This window comes from Musca vetustissima, unplaced genomic scaffold, assembly GCF_032173495.1.
Source record: "Musca vetustissima isolate MV318-11 ecotype Yass unplaced genomic scaffold, APGP_CSIRO_Mvet_v1 utg7685, whole genome shotgun sequence".
NCBI lineage: Eukaryota > Metazoa > Arthropoda > Insecta > Diptera > Muscidae > Musca > Musca vetustissima.
Window position 1 is genome coordinate 253887 of NW_026887687.1, and position 25168 is coordinate 279054.

A 25168-nucleotide genomic window follows, 5' to 3' on the forward strand; every position below is an offset into this window, starting at 1 on the left:
ACAAAGTATGAACATTTAAAAATTATGAAAATCCGATAAGTATATATCGATCCATTTCTTCCGGCACAAAGTGTTAACATTGAAAAATTGTAAAACTGAAATGTTCTTCGAACATCAAATAATTCAAAAATCGAATATATCCGAACAACAACTAGGACTTCTATATGTATTTCTGGCCTAGGCAGCACCAAGTGTTATCATCCGCCATCAGACATTTCCTTTGGAATAAAATAATAAACAACCGTATGGGTCTTCAATGACTAAGTATTGTTTATAAAATAAATGAATACCATACTATTTTGAACACATCGGGTTAATATTAAAGAATGAAACAAATTCACAAGAAATTTTGAATCTATAGTAATGGCAACTCTGTATTTTGCAGCCTACGAACACAGCAACACTAAATTATGCCCCTTCAATATTAGTGTTGTTGTAGTTGTTGTTGATAGTGATCAGCTGCAATAGAAGTCACCAACCATCAACCACCAACACCAACGTCATCATCATTATTATTATCATCATTGAAATTGTCTTGGTCGGGGCCAACACTATCAAGCTCATCATTTGCTGTTGTTGCTGCTGCTATTTGTTGTCATCGTCATCATCATCATCGTTTTCATCGTCATGACGTTGATTTATCATCACCATCAACCTTTTGCATGTCGGGAGATACTTGAAACCAGGCACGAATACAAATACCATCCGACTAGCAGCACCACTGAGTGGGGAAGCAACAACTACCCCCCATTGGTACCAAATGGTGGTGGTTCGGTTGCAACAAATCCAAAAAAATGAAAAACAAAAAAAAAATATAATTCACAAAATACAAAAAAAAAAACTGCAAAACCCAAAGAAAGTGTCATGCAACAGCTACCCTTGCTTCACTTCCTCACTCAACAGCAACAAGAAACGACATTAAGGCAGCAACATTCACGATGATAATGATGACGATGAAGCCAAGCATTAGACAACAACAACAGCAACAACTATCACCATTCCAAATGAAAAGAAAAACTCTTGAAAATTGTTTCGAACCAGATAAACCATCATCGTCATCGCCATTGCCGCCATCATTGAGGAAAAAACGTTTTACATAACATGTTATTGAACTATGAAAAATAAAATGCAATAATAACAACACAAACAACAACAGCAGCAACAACAATTACAACATCGGCTGCATTACCGCGATGCAGCGAGAGTAAAATAACAACAAAAGTGGTTTATGTGTTGTTGCCACCACAGTCATCATCACTGTTGCTTTTGTTTCAAATATTTTTTTTTTTTTTTTGCTTTTACGCGGTCCTTGGGGGTATGGACAGTGGTTGCCAGCCTATGATCAGGGAAGAGATATTTAAGTCCATTATAGGTTCTGATAAAAATCTAGGTTTTCTAGAAAAGTGACAGATCATCACCAAGACGACGGCTTAAGCTAGAAGCTTGAAATTTTAAGTGGGAGTTGTTGTTGGTGTGTAGGCGTGAGATAAGGCTGGGTTTTTGGAAGGGTACGAAAAGTACTAAAATGTATCAAATATAGTACCCTTTCTATTAGGCGAAGAAGAAGAAGAGCAAAAATTCTGTAGAATGTGAGTCACTGACGGAAAGTTAGAAAGATGTACGAATAGTACTAAACTTTACTAAATTTAGTTCTAATTGTATATATATCGAACATATATAGCTAGAATCTTGATATTTTATATGAAATACAGGTTGGGAGGTGGTGTTGATGTATGGAAATAGTTGTAGAAATTCGTACTTATGTCTATGAAAAGTACTAAATTGTACTAAATTTGCTACTATTTGCATATAATTGGGCGTATAGAGACGGAAACCTGAAAATTTGGATTACTGTTGGAGTACAGGCTTGAGGTAGCTTAAGGGACCCCCCATTCTCGGTGTCAAAAAATTTTATTTTTTTTTTTATTTTTTATTTTATAATTTTATTTATAATTTTCAAGTGAAATTCTCAAGAACTCTTCAAGATATAGTCGATTTATTGTGTCAGCGAGTGATGGCAAAAGTGATTCTCAAACTTTAAACGCATTTTTCTCGAATGCGAATGGCGGGCACGATAAGTCAAAAAAATAATAATCCGATCGATTCCAAATTTTGAGACGTTTCTCTGTGAATGTATAGCTATCGTATGAACTAGGATAAATCCAATCGGCCGAGATCTTCCTTATTTTTTAACTTGGTTTGTGGTAAAAAATAGACGATTTTTCAAAAATATTTTTTAAAGGTCCGCCATTTTGTTGATTTTTGATCGATTCCGATGTTCCAGTGAGGAGTTATCATGCCCGCCATCAAAAATTAGGACTTTACTTCAATCATCAAAAACAACAACAAAATTTTATAAATTATTTTTCTTCTCTTTTAAATCTTTAAATATATATGTGTAAAGTTACAAACCTTAACATGCATTCGTATTCAATTACCAGCCCATTGAAAATCTTGAAGATATAAAATCGAGAATGAGGGGTTCCCTTAAAGAAATGCGTTCTGATGTGTACGAAAAATACTAAATGTTAATAAATTTGCTACAAATTGGATATAAGTGAATAGTTAGTGCTGGAATATTGAAATTTGAAATTGGGAATTAACATGTATGTTGGAGTGTAGAATTGAGGTAGTTTAGGAAATTCGTACTTATGGGTACGAAATGCACTAATTTAGCTGGACTCCTGAATTTTGGAATAAAAATTACTGTTAAAGTGTTGGATTGAGGTAGTTTTGGAAATTCGTGCTTATGGGTACGAAAAATACTAAATTTGGTACAAATTGGATGTAGGTCAACAGATAGAGTTGGAATTAGGAATTAAAATAACTGTTGGAGTGTAATAATGTGTACTAAATTGTACTAAATTTTGATTTGGTCAAACGAATAGAAACTGAAGACCTGAAATTTTAATTAACATTACTGCTAGAAGTGAGGTAGTTTAAGAAATTCGTACTTATGGGTACGAAAAGTAGTAAATGGTACTAAATATGTTATTCTTATTATTATCTTGTAGAAGAGTAATTCAGCTAAATTTTTAATTATGAAAATAAAACTTAATATACCTTCTGTATGAATTAAAACTCTCTCCAAAAACTGGGAAAGCTTTATGTTTTCGAATTTATTGGTAAAACTAAAGCTAACCATGCGGAATTGCAACATTAAAAAACACTCCAAATCTGAAAATGAAATTCAGCATATATATGAAATGGCAGAAAATTACCACTAAGCATAGCATGTATTTCAAATAGCATAGCTGAAATGAGGTACACGTATGAAAATTAATATTGAAATTCAGCCGGCTGAATTACAAGAACTACAATTAAACAGCGCTATATTTTGTTGCAACATGCAAATAGTACGTTAGCTTTGCTGAATTGACTTAAATCGACGTATTATTTCTAAGCTGCTTTATTAACTATTTTCTCTATTCCTTTCATCTTAATATGATGTTCTCTAAGGAATATTTATATGTGTATGTCTAAACATACATTTTTTTTTTTAATTTCGTATTAGTTACATTTCATTTTATGTGAAATAATAGCTGAACATTGTTAACTCAGCCTAGCTGAATACATAAATTTAACATCCCATCATCAGTTATATTCAGCCACATTTATTTTATTGTCATAAAACAGCAATTCAGCTCGCTCTTGATTTGTTGCAAAATAAAATATTTCTAATTCAGCTGCATTTTTTAATATAATACTTTTAACCACTGTGCATCTAATTACCGTGGATGGATGGTTCAATGCTTCTTCTATTGCATGTGGCAAGCAATGCAATTTGAAGCGAACGTTCGTTCGTCTGAATGTGTGTGCTTTCTCAATGCATTTTCCATTTCGTTTCAATTTTATTTTTCTAATGTGTACAATTTTATTATTGCCGTTGTTGTTATTGTTACAACTGCACAACTGGGTGCTGCTGCAGCAACACAAATGCATTGTGCCGCATTGCATTGCTAACTTCATTTAGCGAACCGAACCACAGCCAAATTCATTGCAAGTGAAAGTCGAAGCGCGACTACAGTTCGTTAACATTGAACTACGTGAGTGTGGCATAGCCAGCCACAGCAACAGTCACAGACGATAGATGGCAAAATAGAAAAATAAAAACCAAAACAACAACAACGACGGCAACGACAATGAGGACGGTAAGTGAATTGCTCGCAACTGTGCAAGAAACAAGAAAATCGACAACAACAGCAACCAAGAGCAAGCAAGGCACAAATGACAACAATGGATATTAGTATTAGCAATGACAAAAACACCACCAACAACAACATCAACAAACTTCAATTCTAATATGTAAAATGCTGAAAAGAAAGAGGGAAAAATAAAATTAAATAAACAGCCGGCAGACCGATCGACCGACCGGACAAGACAAACGAACAACTACAACAACAGCAACGACCACAAGTCATGTCTCTGGCTTTTGATCATTTCTAATAAATGGCGAAGATCATCATTATGATGTTAATAATAATAATTGTTGTTGTAGTTGTTGCTGCTGCCGTTGCTGTAATAGACAAAGGCAACAAGCCGACCACCAAGCAAAATGGGTTGTAACCACCACCACCGCCACCACCCATCGAACTCGGTGGCCATAGAATTAGAGGAGTTAGTGATCTTCGAACTTCATCATCATCCTCGTTGTCGTCATCGACAACAACATGATTGTCAATAACAAAACCAGCACCAGTGGGTTTTCCACAGGCGAAAGCAATTACATCTACAGACACACACACTCGCAAGCACAGAGGCAAACACATGGTCATTATTGCATTGGCGAATGTTTTTCTTTCAATGACTGGGAAACTTGTTTCATTTCATTTCACTGTTTTTTTCCTACTTCTTCTTCTTCTTGGATTTGCATTAGCTATTCGTTATTCAATAGATACAATAACAATTCATAGATGATGTTGCTGTTGCTATTACTCCTGGTAGTGTCTATTATGGGCTGATGGTGTTGTGCAGTATGTTTTGTGGTGGTGGTGATGTTGTTGTACGACAGCAGTCTATATTAGACAACCACAACAATGCCATCCCGTGTTTAATAAACACCAAGCATTAGAAGACCAGTATCCAGTTTTGCCTTCTCTGGGCAATGCTTCGTCTTTGCCTTCTTCACTCCATGCGTACCCTGGAACAACTTCGCCTTACTTGCCGTGCTCTTGGTTTCATTCTTCTTCATTGCCCAGTATTTTAGATGTCGAGCATGCAACTTTTAAACTGCTAACATGCAACAAATGCAATACAGTGGTTATTATTCTTATTGTAGAGATTTGTAAACACAACTTTGCTATTTTTGGTATTAAAAAGTTCCAATAGTTATGAAGGAGGCTGTAGCCATACGTTATTAAAAAAGTTTTTTTTTCGCTTTTGCAAAAGTTGTTGCCTTCTCTTGTAAGAGCGTTTTCTAATATCTATCAAGATTCCAATAAAAGGAAAACTCAAATATATTGTTTGTTCTTTTATTTTCTATATAAGCATGCATACACACACACAGAGCTACAAACATACTGCTGCTACAAATAATATATTTCTATGCTGTCTAGATTATGAAAGAGAAATGAAAATTGAATTCTACTGGCACAACAGAAAACATCTGTATGGATGGAATGGCAGCGATGACTAATTCATTATTTGTTGTAATATTTTGTTTCTATTAAATATTCTTTGCACAAAATGTCAAACAATAATTATGGAATTTTAACAATTTGTTTTAGAGGCCAACAACACAAAAGTTTAGTTAATTGAATACATACAAATGGGAGTAGATTTCTAGATTGTAGATTTGAGTAAAAATAAAAATTGTTTTAATAAAACAAAGAGTAATAGAAACATATATTCATTTTTAAAACCAAGGGAAATTTTTTCATGTTATTGTGAGAAATATTGGAATATATTGGCATTAAAAATACTTGATAAAGTGCCCGCTACTTCGCATGCGGAAAGGGAATACAAAAAAATTGTATTTCATATGGAAATCGTGAATACTGTATAATTTGTTCCACCTCTATTCCTACATCTAATATGCAGTTTATTGCCATTAAGTACTCTACATACATATAAGCACTATTTTCCGAAATCTAATTCTTATTTCAATTACACAGATTAAAAATAGATCTAAATTCCAACTATATACTATAGAAAAAACGTGCAGGTTCCACATTTAGTTCCATTTAGCACTTTTCGAACACATAAATACACATTTCCAAGACTACCAAAACCCTTTGGTTATTCTTTTGGTTTTGTTTTCCAGCTCTTTCCGATACCCAAATCTGAATTTAGTGAATTTTTTATTCAATTTACTATTCACATAAATTCGAATTTGAAAGTTGTATCCATAGCTCAATACTACACCTCAACACTAATCTAAATTCCAAATCTCAGGATTCAGCCAAATCCAAATTGTTCTAAATTTAGTACCATTTAGTACTTTTCATACTCATAAGTAAGAATTTCTAAAACTTCATTAATCCTACACTCTAACAGTTATCTTAATTCCACCAAAGTTCAAATTGTACCAAATTTAGTACTTTTCGTTCTCATAAATACAAATTTCCAAATGTACCTCAATCCTGCTTTCAAATAATAATCGTCCAAATAGTAAAGTCCATATTTAATTCCAGCTCTCTGTTCATTAAAAACTAAATTATAATATATATGTATATAACTAAATTATATTTGTCATCATTCTGTACATTTCATATCCATATTCCAAAACTATCTCAATATCCCAAACCAACTTACAAATAGTCATCGGAACTTTTCGTACACGTAAGTACGAGTTTATAAAACTGCTTCAATTCTACACTACAACAGTAGATTCATATTCACATAGATCCATATTGTTCAATATTTAGTACCATTTGGTACATTTCGAATTTCCAAAATTGTGTCATTCCTAATTTTAGTTTTTAATATAAGTTTCCCATCTCTATCCTTTCACTCAAATCTAAATTGTAATAAACTAAGTACCACTTAGTGTACATAATTAAGCATTTCGAAAACTACCTCCATGTCTCATACTACACTCCAACCTCAATTTTAATTACAAATTTTAGGATTCCCGCTGACACAAAACGAATTGTACCATATTTAGTACCTTTTAGTACTTCTCGTATCCATATGTACGAAATTCCAATACTACCTTAATTCTGTAATTTTCATTCCAAATTTAAGTTTTTCTCTCTCAGCCCAATCCGTTTACACAAAAACAATTTGTAAAGTATTTTGGAGTCCAGCTCTATCCGTTCACACGTAATCAAGTTGTACAAAATATAGTACCATTTAGTACACATAAGTAATATGCTTCCATATCTCAAATCCAAATTGTACCAAATCTAGTGCCGTTTAGTACTTTTCGTACGCATAAATACGAATTTTCAAATATGTCTCTATAGCTCAAAATTTCAAGCTTAAGCTGTTTCGTTTGGGCGATGATCTGTCAGTCACTCTTACTCACTTAACACGAAGGTCTTTTATATATACGATTTTTATACACTTTTTTAATTTTAGAAATGTTGCCAAATTAAAATTTTAATTTGTTGATCAAAACTGCTCATGATTTTCATTTCTGATCTTTATTTTGTACCTATGACCACCGCCAGAGGGCGTTTCATATTCATAATTGTGGAAATAATCAGGATAAATTTCATTCAATGGAACAACTAGATGACACTAATTTGAAAAAAAGTTTTCATTACTCGGATATGCCATGAAAAAATTAACAAATCAAAACGCTTTTTCCACTCAATGGCTTTGGATGTTCGGACATTATTTGTAACTCCAAAACCTATAACAATACATTTTTTTTTGAGTTTCGATTTAAACATCAGACTTCCGATAATTTTCCTAATTTCGTATCAAAAATCCAATACATTTCGTAATTTCTAATGAAATGTCACATTTTTGTGAATTTCTGAAAAAGCTTCTAAAATTGATTTAAAATTCGTAAAAAAAACAAAAATTTACGAATTCATTGGCACAGTTTTTTTCTGAAAATAAGAAAAATAAATTTTTCTTTTTGTCAAATATTCAAAGAAATTTGATTATATTAAATTTAATTTATTTCAAATATTCAAAAAAATATTTATAATTTTTTATAATTAAAATAACATATTTTCAAGTTTTTTTCAATATTTGTAAAATATTATAATTTCCAAAATTAATAAGATAATTTTATATAATTTGAAATAATCGAATTTCTATAATAATTAAATTTGAATTTAAAAACGATTCTTGTTTTAATTTTCTTAACAATGATAAAAAGTGGTTTTTGCGATGTTAACAGGTCAGATTACACGATTTGGTCGAAAAGAAGTCATGTTAGAGTTTAATCATTTTAACATTCTATCGATCATTACACAAAGTGGAAAAAATATACGTAAATTTTTATCCCCCGCAATTATGCCAAAATCCTAAAATATAAATCTACACAAAATGTACATTTGTTCACAAATTCTGATACTTTACTATCTATTTTTCATTAAATTTCCTGCAATAGCAATCCCAACCTAATCCTCGAAATACATATAAAAATCGCTTCCATTTGAACTTGACATTACTTCTCAGTGCGATTCCCAAAAGGTTAGTAATCAGTAATAATAATTATCACAATATTTTTAATTGAAATATAAAATGGAATGAATATCAGTCATTTATTTTCTATAATATAGAAATTAATTAACTGCATATGCGGGTCTTTGTGTATTCTGCCTTCTGTTTGTGTGTGTGAATGTCGGAATATTTACCGTACATTTTAATATTAATTTAAACTGTCAACTATAACAAATCTACATATTACTATAGCCGACTAGCTGCGGGTGCTGCCGCTGTCGACGTCGTCTTCGTAGCTACAAAAATTTCCTTTGTTTCAAAAAAAAAATCTAACTGATAATTCAACATTTAGTTTTTTGTTTTATTTAAAGAAAAGTAATTGAAACAAAAATTGCACACACTTCGTTATATGGAAACAGATGTATACATAAATGACAGCAGAACAACACTTACCTTTTTTGCGGATTGTTGATATTGTTTGTTGTTGTTGCTGTTCTTATTATTAATTAATTAGTATTGATTTTTATTAAAATTATTTACAAAACAAACGAAACATTTTTTGTTGTTTTTGTTGAAAAGGTCATCTATTGAAGGCAGTGCGTTTTGTTTTTTTTTTCTTATGTGTAGACTGAAGATGCCGGCCAAAAGCTCAGCCAATAAAAAAAGATTATTGAGCAATGTTTAGGTTATGACAATGGTGCTTTGTAGGCGTTGTTTGCTGTGATGAGCACTAAGAAATGTTTTTAAGTTCCTTTTTTAATTTTTCATTAATTGCTAATTTGGCATGATTTTTTTTTATTTTATTGTATTTTCTTTTGTTATTATTCTAGCATGATGTTGTTGTTGTTGTTGTAGTTGATGTATTTATAATGTATTTGGATGAAGCTGTTAGCTGATGTTTCTGTTTGCGAATGATTGCGATTGGATGCTCGACATTGGCTCGCGTCTGAAGCACGCGATTTATGATGGATGTATCATTTTATCGACATACCATTTGGAAGAGTAGAGGATTTGATTTTACAACGTATCCTTTTAATGAACGGTGTCCCGATCTTAACATCAACAAATCCCACGCGTTGTCTTTGGGGACGCATTTATAGTTGTTGTTATGAACATGCATCGAATTAGATCATGTGTTCTGTAATGAGAGAGAGAGAGCGAGAGAGAGAGAGAATGTATACATTAATAATTGTTGATTTCAAGGTATTGTGTGTGTAGAAAGGGCAAATAAGTAAAACAAAGTCATTATTCATTAAGGGCCTGTGAGGCGTATGAGTAATATATTTTCCAAATTGATTAAGTATACGCCCTTGTGGGCGTAATTATGTTAAACAAGGGTGCAAAATAATTTTCATTGATTTTTTTGATCAAATAAGATAATATAAATATTTTACATACGTGAAATAAAAAAAATCTACTTCGACTAAACATAAAAAATATTTTTTCCGAGAATTGTTAATAATATTGCAAAATTGGTAAAATTTTTAAAATTAACGCGGGAAAAATCGAAATTAAAAAAAGAAATAAAACTATTGCAACGTCTTTAAAATATAGGAAAAACTGACTAAAAAGTGTATTGAAATTACAGGCTTCTAGTTGAAATTCAGTTTGTAACATCAGATAACATTTGTCAGACAACCCCATGACCGATATGGTCGTCGTATTGGCAAATAAGGTGTATTTCAGTTTTTAGTATTTCAAGGGTTTAATCATGCTATTTAACAAAACATTTTTCATATATTTTTTAATATTTTTAATGGACATGTTTGGGTTTATTAATAGGTAAAATATCCACCCAGTACGGTTGCGTTGGTTACCAAGATTTTAAAAATCTATTAATCAAAAAATTGTATTAATTCGTGTGATCATTTGTCACAACTTCCGAAGTGGACTATCACGACAAGAGTATATCGATGAAATTAAATATGTGCTTGGCGACTGCACTGTGATAAAGTGGTCGACGATTCCCTTAAGTCGAGTATCCAAAATCGTCTGTGGCACAAAGAAACCAAGGTGTGAACTGATAATGCAAAATCGTCATATGATATATCGTCAGAAGTTTTTGTTTTTGTTGGATTCCGCACAATTTGATAATCGCTCAAATATAGGTGCAATGGAATTTTGGAAAAAATACCACCGCCAAAGTTCAAACTGTGTCTATAAGATCGTTAAAGTTGACGAATCTATGCAGCGCATCGACCATAACGAAATTTGTTTGTGAATGAAATCCATCGAAGCAAATGGTCGACTGCGTATTGATCAACGTGAGACAGTCAATTCGATGTGGTACAGTTTATTTGCAGGAAGTGTTCCGATAAATTCGAAAAATAAACAAGAGAAGACCAATTCACCATGGCAATTCGAGAACTAACACATAGGCTCAAGCCAGCACTTTTTGACCGACCAAAACGTGGAATTGATGGGTCATCCACCGTGCATTCCTACCATGGCATCTAATGACTTATTTTTAATCCCGCATTTCAAGGAAAAGAGCGTATTGAATGATCAGAGGCTAGGAATGGAAGATGTGTCGATCAAAGTTTAATAAAAGAACGGCAATTGGTTTAAACACATAAAAAAGTGAATAAATCATGCTGAAGAGTAGTTCGAATAATAATAATAATAAGATTAATAATACTTGTGATGATAAATATATACATATTTTTTATCAGGGAAGAATCATTTACAGTAGGTTTCCTTTCCGAATTTGGTTATCTCTGTGCCTGCACTTTGGTATTTCGTTTTCTCAGAGAGTAAAAATATCCGACAGATCATATACAATGTCGTCCAATGTTTTAACATAGCAATATAAGGATTCGATTTTAGTTATTTCATAATATTTATAAAGAAATGACACACATAAAAATAAAGGTCTTATATATCAAAAAACATATTTTTTTATTAACAAATAAAATTTATGGGTTTAAAGACTACATGTAAATTTCTAACACCAAAAAAATTAATAAATCAAAATGGGATGTTTTCAAAAAAAAATTGTAAAAAAATAAAAAAAATTAAATGCAAATAAAAATAAAATTTCCTTGTAAATTTAAAACTTATTCCAAATGTAACATCTTCAAATTAATAATTTTGTCATCAATCTAAAGGAGGTTCCCAAACAAAAAAAATAAAACTTCGTTTTAATTAAATTATTTGAAATGTTTCATGGCATTTCCGGAAACTAATAACCCTGAATAACAAGTATGATTTCAAGATGACACTAATAAAATAACAAACTTAAATACTAACAATGAAAGGCTCTCAAGAAACTTGAAAAAATAAGAAATTAAATTTACTAACACATTAATAAATAAAAATAAGTCCCTATATTCCATTTACGAACTTTATCTTATAACATTTTCTACTTCCGTTTTAATTCCTAGTCAAAAGTATAACAGCAACTATCTAACATATGATTAATTTCTTATTACTTGGAAATAAAAAACACAAAACAGCAACAACAAAATCCTCATTGCAATATACATACTTAGTAATAAAAGTTGCCTAGCTAAGAGATTACAGCACACCTATAACTACAAACACACACACACTCATTCACTCACTCACTGATACACACACACTCATTAAAAAGTAAAAACCGGCAACCGGTTTTTACAGCTGTTCACCATTTTCTTCTTGACAAATAACAGCAAAACAAACAATAACAATGGCATTTCTAAATATTTCTCTTTTGTTTTATTTCCTTAAACAAAATGAAATGCAACTTTTTGTTTTGTTTCGTTTTTTGTTGTCGTTGTTACTGTTGTTTTTGGGGGATTTCTTTGTATTTTGCTACTGTGAAAATAAAAACAACAACATGAACGTCAATATTGCAATAAGCTTTGCAAATATGAAATGAGAAAGCTTTTCATTTGCAGTTAAACAAAAAGCAACAACAAAATAAAGCTCAAAAAGTAAACAAACACATCAGGCAGTGCGCCATGCTGGCAGGCAGGCAGGCAGGCGATTTGAAGTGCAATGGAAATAATCAACATTTTTTGTAGTTATTGAAAAACAACAGCAACAAAAAGTCAAAATGACGTTACAAGTATTTTGGGGGGAGGAATAGTCGTTTGGCTATTATAGTTTTGCTAATTATAACAACAATTGTCAATCACACAAACACTTATATGGAGGTATATGTCAATTAGTTGAGTGCGTAGTCTGTCAGCCCATATTAATATTCTCTTCTGCCTCTCACTGTGCGTGCATGCAGTTGTTGTTTTGCTCTTCTTTATCTAATAACCAATACTAATTAGTTGCAGCGGTGTGTGTGTTTGAGTAGATTTTTGCATTGCCTATGAAATAATAAATACAAAAACAAAACTTATTATTAATTGTTTTATTTTTACTTTTAAAGCAAGAGCAAAAAATTATATATCATTAATAATAAGAAGAAGAATAACAAAAACAATAAAAGCGTATTCAGTGCCAACATCAATTGTCCACACCATTATGAACGAGCATGAGTAATACACGGAAAACAAAGTATTTTTTGAAATTACTTTTCATCGGCACTAACAGACTGCTCACACAGCTCAAACAGGGGATGGTCTCGACGATATAAATGTGTTTTTATTTAAAAAGGAGAGTTTTTAAAAATTTTTATATTTAATTATTATAAAGGATTTTTCATCCATATCTTCGGCCAAATCAAATGAATAATATATGGTCAAACACATATATCTCGAGAGTTTGTTGAATTTTTTCGTCCTCATTTTTTTGAACCTTAAGATTTTCAATGGGCTGGTAAATCAATACCAATGCTTGTTAAGGTTTGTAACTTTGCACATATATAATTGAAGATTTAAAAGGGAAGAAAAATAATTTACAAAAAAATTTTGTTATTGTTTTTTGTAATTAAAGAAAGATCCTTATTTTTGATGGCGGGCATGATAACTCCTCACTGGAATATCGGAATCAGAAAATTCCAACGGTGTTAGAAAGAGTACACGTCTGGCTCTCGTATGAACTAGTAATATTGACTTCGCTCTAAAATTAACAAAATGGCGGACCTTTGAAAAAATATTTTTGGAAAATCGCCGATTTTTGACCAAAAACCAAGTTAAAAAATAAGAAAGATATTTTTATCTGCAAATCCGATTAAAAACGGATAGACGGTTTTTATACAGGGTTTAATAGAGCGATTAAATTGTTCGTCTTCTCTTATTCGTATTTCGAATTTTAAACAATTTGTCGTCCTTCCTTGATCAAAAGAAGCAGTCGTCCATTAACATTTTTGCATCATTTGCTTCGAAGTGCTTCTTCCATAGAAAAAGAGCCCTTGCATTTAGCTCGTCTTCAAAAAAAATCTAATAAAAATTATTTTGCTGTTTTTTGTTTGGTGAATTCAGTTGTGAGTTACAAGGTGTTAAAATGGGAAGTGAACAAAGAGAAAATTTGGTACATTTTACAGTTTTTCTTTTCGATTCCGTAACAGCCAATTATGTGCAATTTTTGGTTTCATAGATTTCGTTTAGGAATTGTTGATCTTAAAGATGCACTTCGCACAGGTATGCCGGTCGTCGAAAATGTCGATAAAATCGGAGAAATGATCAAAGTTGACCAACATGTTAGCAGTCGTAACATCGACCAGGAGCTAAAAGCTAAAAATCGGCCACAAAACCATTTGCAATTGACCAGAACTGGCCAACAGCGAGGTGTCGTGTTCAACCAGGACAATGCTAGGCCATACACATCTACAGTGACCCGCCAGAAACTTTGGGACCTTGGTTGGGAAGTTTTAATGCATCCGCCATACAATCCAAACTTGGCACCAATCGATTATCATCTTTTACTTCAATTGAATTTATTTAATGATAAAAATTGGTATCTAAGGAGGCTTGTGAAAATCGACTACTAGAGTTTTGTTTGCAAATAGAGAGCAGGACTTCTATGAGAGAGGCATTACCTTTAAAGCATAAAACAAAACGATGCATATTTCGCCCAAATCGGACATTCCGAAGCATGTTAAATAATGTCATATAATGCATATAAAAATAATGGATTTCTTTTTTCCCCAATCTAATATTATCCAAACATAACACATGTTTTAATCTAACCTTGATCGATTCAAAATTTTAAAGTTACTAGGTTATCTTCTTTTTGTCAATATTTTCCTGCTTCAGTTAAAAAATAATGCCCAATCGTTTTAAGGGTATTTCCAATGAGACAACAATACAAATTTAAATATATGCATTGAATAGTAAGTTCCTTCTGAATTCCCACGAACATGAATGAAATCTCCAAATTAAATAAAATAGTCAATTTTTATTACATCGATTACAATCAATCTAACGCTATCTTCAAAGAAACCCTTTACAAAACAACAACAACAACAAACAAATCATCTGCATTGTCAAAAATTGTATTACTTAATGTAGAGTGGCACAGCGGAAAAACATGCATAAGATTACAACAACAACATATCAAATACTACAGCTACATTGTGGTAGTCTCATTTCTTGTAGTTGCTGTTGTTGTTGCTTTCATTACTAAATGGCTATCTCATTGTTATTATTGCCGCATTTTTTATTGTTGTCATTGCCTGGCTAATATTATTGCCGATGGTGTTGTTGTTATTGTCGTTGTTGCTATTCATGTTATTGCTGTTAATATTCCAACTTACATACATTGGCTGGCTGACTGGCATTGCCAGCGCGTGAGAGAAATCATAGCCAAAGAGAGCGAGCGTTAAATAGTCTTTTTGACGCTGAGTCAGTCACTCAGACAGGTTAGTTAGTGATATTTGTACGTATGTATGTGCACAACAACAGCAATAAAAACAACTGTGCCAGATGACCTTCTCACACTGTCATGGCTACGCGCAAAGCTTTTATTTCAGTGTTACTTGTTGTTGTTGTATTTTGTGTGTGTTGTTGTTGTTGTTCCTCAATATTAGTTGTAGTTTACATTCTCAGATATTGGTATTGGTAATGGTGGCATTGTGTTGTACTCTTCGCATACATTATTAGCCGAAAACAAAAAAAAAACAAAACATTTTAAAATAATAATTCGAAGCATACAAAAATACCAAAACGAAAAAAAAATAATTAAAAATAAACTTAAAATATCTACTTAAATAGAATATTTTATTTTAAACGCACAGACTATACACACTCGAGAACATTTTGTTATTTTCTTTTTTTGTTTCGAAAAACAAAAATTTTCAAAACTAAAAATTTTGCTTTTCTTTTCATTGAATAAAAATTATTTACGTTCACTCAAGTTCGAACTTGGGACGCGCACAACAAAAATACATTTGTCGTGTCGTGGCCGTTGTAGTTGTTGTTATTATTTTTATTTATTTTACATTTCGTTTTCATTGCCTTTGTGAGTGTGTGTGTGTGTTTGTACGTGTAATAGCAAATTTGCCATATGCACTTCTCTGTGTGTGTGTGTGTGTGGGTAAAATGCATTTTTCAAGTTCCTTATTTTTTTGCCATGAATTTGGAGACTGATAGATAGTTGCAAGCGTGTGTGTGCATGTGATGTTTTTCAGTATGTCTGTCTACTATTTTGACGTAGTAACAAACGCACATTTTTGTTGCTCTATGCCAAATTGGAAATTGCACTCGAAAACTTTATAAAAAATATACAAATAAACAGATTATAGACTACCCTCAAATTCCATGGTGAATACTGGTTGTTTTAATAGATAGTTCTTTTTAATAACGGGGATTTTGTTTTAGTTTTGTCCAATTTGGAAATATATAAAATTTAAGTCAATGTTTCAGATGATAATGATGATAATAAAAATATAAATAAATGCAGAAGGAAATAATTGTTGGAATAGTTTTTTTTTAATGAAGAGCTATGGAAATTATCTTTCTAAAGGAGGCCATATAAAGTTGTTCTGGGTGTAGAAGACCTATAGAAGAACTTCTGTCTAGTGGAAAGGCTGTGGAAAGTATTCTGAATACAGAAGACCGCCTGTATAAGATATGCAGAAGTCTCCTATCTATGGAAGTTCTCTATCTAAAGGATCTCAGTAAAAGTTGGTTTTAAAAACTTGTAGATGAGCATTTATAAGGTCTTACAATATATGTGACCACCAAGATGAAAAAATTGGTCAGGAAATTAAGTAGGAATTATCGAAAGTGGTGTGGGATTATTACATGGACTTATATGGATCAATTTCTTTACACATGTTTTACCCCGAATATTAAATGACAGTCCTATAAAGAACGGAATGCCATACTACAGCCCTTTCGGTTGGAAATGCAGCTAAACCTTAAAGAAAAAAGGCCATAAGTTCAGCTGAACCATAAATGGTTGGACGTTTAAAGGCGGTAGATAGAAGACGCTTGTTTCTACAGAACGTTGGTCTTTTTGAATTTATTCCGTCTGTATTAGACCTAAAGAAGTCGTATACCAAGGGAAAACCAGGGTAGTTTCTGACTTCCACGAGTCGCCCTGATGGCCCCACGTTGTCTAGGGCCACAAAAATTTGCAGGGGGTTTGAGGAACACCTAAGTAAGATCCCAATAAAAAAATAACTAAAAAAGCTTTACCCATTCGAATGCTATAACGAATTTACTATGATTGTTTTAGATAGATTATCATTTAAGCATGGATTTAAGTATATATTATTTTGAGTTCCGACATCTAGATCAGATCCGTATAGACTAATTTCAAACAAAAACCCTGACGATAGTCCAATTTTTTAATGAGTTACAGAGCTATCTTTGGATGGGTACAAATGTACCACGGTTATTGATCTACGTAGGTAATAACTTTAAAAAATTTAAAAAATTATATATGGAAAATATTTATAATTTTTTTCTTTGATTATGTGTGAAGAATGATTCCTCAAAATTTGATCCTAATATCTCCATTATTAAAAATTTTACAGCATTTTTATTCAAAAAAAGGTACAAATGTACCCGGTTATTGACCGTAGGGTTAAGGAGCTTGCGAATTCTGATATTATTTAGAAACCTGATCGCTTTGATATTTTACATGAAGTTCCGCTTTTGGTCAAATACGACGCCTATTATTTTCGGTTATGTTGAGATGATATTTAGGGGGTGCAATAAACCGAAAACTTTATTTTTGTCAGATTTTCTAGTCGCTCTAGAGCCCATTATTATTCATATTCATTTTATGGCGTAAATATTCACCTCGGGAAAACAAGATTTGGAAAATATGCCAGGGTTAAAAAGTGGAGATGTTGCCCTATAACCGATCAAGAGGGTGCAAATATAGCGAAATATTGCCCAGGTGAAGATATTCATTATGTTTTAACTTAGTATGTGGTCAAAAATTGGCGAATGTTAAAAAATCAAAGGTCTGCCATTTTGTTAATTTTTGAGCGAAGTCAATCCCAGTTCATATGAGAGCCAAACATGTACTCTTTCTACCACCGTTGGAAATTGCGGATTCCGATGTTTAAGTGATGAGTTATCATGTCCGCCATCAAAAATAAAGACTTTTTTTAATCATCAAAAACATCAACAAAACAACAACAATAAAATTTTGTAAATTATTTTTCTTCGCTTTTAAATCTTCAAATATATATGTGTTTAAAATTACAAACCTTAATGCATGCATTGGTATTCATTTACCAACGCACAGAAAATCTTGAAAATATAAAATGGAGAATGGGAGGGGTTCCCTTATGTTGAAGTAATGTCGTCTAATAAAATCTTCAGAAAGTTACCTGTCTTCAGAATAATTGAAGTTTTTTTGAACCAATTACTGTTATAGGGGCGCTTCAATCTGTTAAATATGCCTTCTACTTGCAGAAGATCTCCAGCGGGCTCCTTTTATATGAAGGAGCATTTGGTGGGTCCCTAGAATTCAATGGTTAGAATATATCTCTATTCATTAAATAGGTTGACCGGAACCTTTGAAAAAATTCGAATGAATTATGCTTATTTTGTTGCAATTCTCAAAAAAGCAAAAATGCGATAGGCCTCAATTTGAATTCCACACTGTGTCCCATTTAAATATCTAAAACCCATTTTTTCTAAATCTCGTGACATTGAAATTATTAGCTTGCATTTCATTAATCCAAATAGCAAAAAACCCTTTCGCCTATATTTTTATTTATATTGGAAACGGTAATAAATGTGTTTTTTTTTTGTTTGTTGTTTCCAATAATGCGCCCAATTTGAAGCGAATGTTAACAAAAACATAAAATAAAATATTCAAAGCCGCATATACAACAGGTTTTTTTCGAAGCACTAAAAACATAAAAAATCTTAAACAATCAAACACACACACATACGTTTGAGCATGCATACATAACTATAAGAAACAAAAAAAAAAACAAATTTAAAAAAATGAAAACCCAAAACCTAAAGAAGTTCAGCTAAGCTTCTCCACTTTAGTTTTAAGCTATTGATTGGTGCTGCTGTGGTACGGATGTATGACGAAGCCTCTTTATTGACGCATCATTTAGTTTTGTGTGTTTTTTATGAAATTCCATTTGCATGTTGTTGTTGGCAGCAGCCGCACATCGATTGAAGGTCAATAACAATGAGTTATATATTTTGTTATATCCCCCTCTGAGGCTGCTAAATTATGGAAGTGGAGATGGTGTTGTATTGGAGTTGCTGACTTTCTTATAAAACAAACTTAACATTTCATGGCTTGGCAATGTTAAGGTTAAGTTTATGATTTAGGTACTTGAAAGTCAGGGATACTTCCTTCCCAAAATAATAAATAAAAACAAGATTTGTGATGTACTTTCCCCTTTTTCAAGAATCACTGACACCTCATAGAACAAAAAACAATAAAAAATTAATCAACGAAACATCATCATTGACCCTGTTGTTGTTGTTGTTGGTGGTCTTGATTTCAAAGTCGATGGCAAAGTTTCTAAAACCTTTCTTAATCATAAAAACAACAGCAGCAACAACAACAATAGAGATTGTAACAAACACACATGCAGCCAAATGCATGTTTCGCATAGATCATTCTTAAAAGTCATATCATGTTCTACCACCCCAAAAAACAAATAAGCGTTGCTAAACAGCAGAAAAAATGCAAAACCGTATTTACGCAGCTTTAAACCACCAATCTGTCTAAATGCCTACCTTCCTAACTACCTGTCTGTTTGTCCGTCTGTCCGGCCATTTTTGTTTTGTTAGTCATTTTGTCTGTCTGCCGGTTTGGTTGATTGTTTGTTTGTCTGTCTGTCTGTTATGCGCATGTTAAAATGTTTTAAGAATTAAACTGTAAATTTTGTTTTTATTGCGACTGCTGTTGTTGTTATTGTTATTATTAAAATAAAACTACAATAAATTTATACGCAACCTTCAAATAAAACAAAACAACACAACTAAAATATCATATCTAACAGCAGCAACAACAACAACAATAATCGTTATTGCAAAATAACGCTGCCCAACATACTAGACGGCAGTTATAATCATGTCCACAGTGGTGGATAGTGAGTTGAGTGAAAATTAATGAAAACATGGATTAATATTCTAAAGGGGTTCAAAATCAAAAATAATTTAATAACTGTTCCAAATCTATCCCAAATAACCCACCGACACTACTGAAGTTTCCAAGGATTTTATAACCAGTCGACGTTATGTTCTAACCCATCTCCCCAAGGAATTCAATTGAAGTATACCTTTATAAAGAGGTTACAAATAAAAAATACGGAAAGAACATAAACCATTAGAAGTCAAAATGCTAAATTGTAGTCAACTATACTTTAAAATTGTTTTATATTAAGCCTATATGTAAACTTGCACAACTTAGAACCCCAAAATCGTACATGAGTCGATCGACACCGTTTAATGGACCCCCCATTCTCGGTGTCAATTTTTTTTCGATTTATAGACTCTTCGATTTTTGCCTTTGTCTAAAAAGTCAATTTTTCAATCTTTCGATTTTTTCAAAACTGTTCAAAATCGATTTTTGACTTATACCGACTAATGCAAAACCAACTAATGATTTAATGTAGCTCTGGAATGTGTAATTTTTGGGCAATCTGGGCTTCATCGAATTGCGATCTTGAAAAGTCGAATTTGTGATTTTCTCGAAGATCAAAATTCGACTTCGACTTTTAGACTTTAGTTTTTACTACGATAACGAATTTTCCTTTATGATATCGAAGAAAATAGTAAAATCGAGTAGATTCTTGCAGTAGGGAAACAGACCAAATATTACATTTTTCATTCCATTTGCAACATCTTGAACTATTCGTCGGATACCCAACAAAGTCAATATATTCAGAATCAAATTCTATGTTAACTTTGTCGTGTCTGTCTGTCTATTGAAATAACGAGATCGCATTTACTAAGATAGATATATCGCTCAATTGCTGCAAGAGAGGCATAACTCAAAAACGTGATTTTCGAGTTAATGACGCTATAATAGACCTCATGTAGTATAAAAAATTAATATGAGAAATTGTGAAGCTGTAGAAGTTCGTTCCTCTGTCCCATATAAGGTGAGAATAAATTTAAAATTTAAAACGCATTTTCTGCAAAATGTTGTTTTTTTAGTTATGCCTGTCTTGCAGCAAATGAGCGATATGTTGTTATGAAATATAGGTCCACTTTATGTTACCGTTCCATGTAACGTTACAACATAATTTTCAGAATTTTTAAGTTTTCTATCGCATTTAATAATAATTTTTAAAATCATACATTATTAGTTATATACGTAATGAAATATAGATAAAGGCAGATCCCCTCATTTCGACGTATTAAATGTCGGCTCATATAATTGGTTTAATGTTATGCAGATAACTTTTAGACTTTTCGATTTCTGTCTTTTCCTAAAAAAATTCTGGAATGCCTAATTCTAGAGCTTTGTGATAATAAGTCAAGAATTTAAGAAGTCGACTTCGCCTTTTCGATTTTTCAATACAAAAAGTCGAAATTCGATTTACTTATCCCTAATCGATAGACTGTATCTTCGGATATGCTTTACATTTGGTATTTTTACTTTGTGCGAAGTTGGGGTCAAATAAGTTTCGTATTAAATTTACACACGTTCAAAAAATTTACCATTTGTGGGGGAGGTACTTCAGAGTGTGGGTCTATAAATCCCATTTTCAGATTCTAAAATGATTGACAGAGTTGCTACAAGATCGGATACACTGTTCGCATTATATATACACATTTTCAAAAAGTGGAACCTTTGCGGGGGAGGTACCAGAAGTAGATGACCAATAATTCCGACCATCGAACACGATATAGCTTTAACAAACAAATTGTGCATATAAATCTATGTTTTGACAAAATTTACAACATATTTGCAGAAATTTGTCTGCCTAAATCCATTTTTTGATCTGGTTCCTATATTTCTTCTTCGGAGAAACATTTTCAAAACATATATCCGTTATGAGCCAAACTAAGTTTCAAGCAACTCCTGGTTATTATTATTTGGATGGTTCGTATCCTATTTTAAAACAGAATTGCCAATTTTTCCAAAATCAATCATATCGTATTTGAATATTGTTGCGGGTTTCATTGGAAGGTAAGCCGTGCGAATGTGTTCCAATTTTGTGCCCTCTAATTTGTCATTCTTGTAAGAGTACAGCTAGAGCCGTCAAATTTTGCTTTTTAAATTCCTGTATTATTTGGGAATACGTGGCAGAGCAACAAAGTTGTCTTTTCGAATTTTTCGACTTTTCCTTAATAAGAAGAATTTTGTTCAATTAATTTCGCCAAAATCGATTTTCGACGAGTCGAACATGATATGATACAACATACAGTTTCTTCCTGCGTGCAAAGCGAAATGGTTCACAGAATTTGAAAGTTCGCCATAACCCAAAATAATATTCTACATTCATTGTATGTTCGAACCTGACCGCTATCGTTCAACGAAGTGACCGGGCTTGTTGTTAGACGAAGTACAAATTGAGACCTGTGGCATTGACTGCAGACGTATACACATGTTTCTACCTGGCGATTCTTTTTCCCCTATCGATCAAGTTCATGCATTTCCAGAAGTAGTCCGAATATATCCAGTCTGTGACAAAGGAAGAGAATGGCCATATCGGAATATCCTAGCCAATGATCATCGACACTCAATAGCAAATCTCTCCCTATAACGAAACAAATCTGTACACTCTATGGTGAATAGAAATTTTGAAATTCCAGTACACATTTTTTAAAAATCTATAATTTTACGAAATGTAATGCACATTGATGTAAGGTTTTCTGAGCAAGTATCGAGTGGGAATAAAAAAACGATGAAAACAAATCTTTGAGAGTCCTATCTAAGACCTTGTGAACGACATTTTGGAGGCCGTGTGATATTTGTTTGCTGTTCAAGAAGAAAAGGACGAAAAATACACATAAGGATTTGTAATAGAAGGAGAATATGTTTTACAAACATATTCCTCACTCGATTTGACTGAAGACATGTAATTTCAAAAATAACCTCCAATTACCCCAAATTAGCTTTGTGAACTTGATAGTTACCAGGAAATAAGTAATCGCATCATAACTCAAAAACCTGACCTATGGCGATTTTTTTCCTTCTGGGTATATTCGCCACGGATGTTCGTTCAAAATCATGTTGCGTAGTGACTAAATGCTCTGATCGGATGCCTTTCAACAACAAAATTTATTTCATTTGTCGATGTCGATGTATATTAACAATCATGGGTTATAAATCATCTTGTAAGGATCTGAAATCTTACTTCATACCATTCTAACAAGCATTGTCATCCGATTTTTCCACTTCATATGTCCTAAAAGGCAACCGGTTATCTCAATCGATTGCTGATCCTTATTTTGTTTAGTTCTTTGTCTCAGTTCTAATTGTCAATTTTTAAGATTGTTCACAACTTCTTTAGAGTGGACTTTTCAAATGTCCACCACTGTTTCAGGTTTGTGGAAGTAATGACAGATACTTTTTGCGGTGATGGTGTGTCGGTGATGTTGTGTGCCGCAATCGTCAGTTTGTTTTATTGTTTTTGTATTTTGCACTGAAACGGTTTTCATTGTTGTTATTGTCGTTACTAAGTGTGCATATTTGTTGTTTGTTATTGTTGTTGTTATTTAGTTGCTGCAATTTTTGCACACTATTGCTGTTGTTGTTATTGTTATTGGTGCTGTTGTTTGTTTTTAACTTTTCGTTTTAGTTTTTTGCAGTTTCGTGTTGTTTTTTGTTTTGTTTTTTTTTTTCAACAACAACAACAACGTTTTGCTATCGTGGTCGTTGTGACCGTCGACTTTGGCGTCGCCGTATAACACACGAATACTATATCGAGTGAAACTACTACTAAATCAACGGCGTATATGCGTATCAGGAAGTTAAAATTTCAAGGATTGATTCATTGAAAGGCGAATGAATGTGTGTGCGTGTGTGTGTATGTGCGAGCCAGCCAGTCAGTCAGCCAACTAGCTAGCGAACGAGCAAGCGATCAATCGAGACAAACAAAAAACAACAACAACACCACCACCATGTCAAGCGACAGTGACAAAGACAATTGGTATACCGAGAGGCAGGCTGGTAAATAACAAAAAAAGTATGAATGTATGTTGAGTGCCGAGTGTATTTATGTATTTTCTGTTTTTTTATTATTTGTTTTTATTGTGTGGTGGTGGCAAGAAAACCCCATCAAATGCCTTCAAGATCATCAACAGTGAAAATCAAAGTTATCGAAGAAATATGTCTATGCAAAAAGAAAAACACAAATAGGAAGATGCCGAAGAAGAGGAAATGTGTTTGTGTGTTTGCAGCATAAAAATAAAAGGGAAATGCAAAATATGTTTGGTGTTGCTCAATTTATTGTAACTGCAATTCATAATTTTATTTTCAAATAGACTCGGCAAACATATATTGAAAGTTATGTTTGTAAAATAATTGATGTACACATTTCTGTAACAATTTGTATGACGTAATAGTAGATTTTTTTTGTAATTATTGGGTATGGTGTATGATATGGCAAAGGTTTTCAGTTTTTATATTGTCTTCTAAAATTTTAATTTTATTAGCGTTTTGTTTACAGAAAATACAATATCTGATATAGCAATGACAGAATTTGGTTGAGTTGGACGATTATTTTACAAAAATAAATGGTATGTTCCACAACTTTTTTAATAATAAAACATCGCTCTGAGAGTACAAAAAAATTTGAAAAGTTCGGGAACGATAATCTAGTAAATATGCCAAAATAAGAAGCCAATACTTCAAAATCAACATAACAGTTGGCATTCCTATTTACCATTTTTACTCGGACAAATTTTTCGAGTAAAAAGTATACAAAGTGAAAGCTATTTTGTTTTGTGTTCTCTTAAATTTGGTTCAATGTTTACCAGTTTTGTGCGTTCAGGAACGGTTTTTGCGTAAAAAGTTGCAAAACTTGTAAAATTAGTAGATTCTTTTAGGTTCTGGAATTTCTATTGTGGCCAAATAATTGTTTTTCCAATATCAAACTTTCGAAAAAAATGTTCTCAAAATTCGTGGTTTCCTTTTTATTTTTTTAAGTCTCGGGAGTTTTTTATTACTTCAAAAAAAATTATTAGTTTCAATGTCACAATATATGAGTCCATTTGTTCAATTCGCTTAAAGATGTAGATTCCCCTAGAGAGTCAGAGTCGATGTATCAAGCTTTTTTGAGGTATTTCATTAAAATGTATATGGAAATAAAATCGGAAAGTAATTTCACATTATTTAAGGTAAG

The 25168-nt window shown here is 32.3% G+C and overlaps 1 long non-coding RNA gene across 1 annotated transcript in view; it reads right to left on the reverse strand.

The window, feature by feature from the left end:
* LOC133335372 (uncharacterized) overlaps positions 1–25168 on the reverse strand; it is a 68644-nt gene that overhangs the window by 6480 nt on the left and 36996 nt on the right. Inside the window, exon 2 of the long non-coding RNA XR_009754518.1 lies at positions 9554–9700. This is a non-coding gene — a long non-coding RNA (uncharacterized LOC133335372). The remainder of the gene's footprint in view (positions 1–9553; positions 9701–25168) is intronic.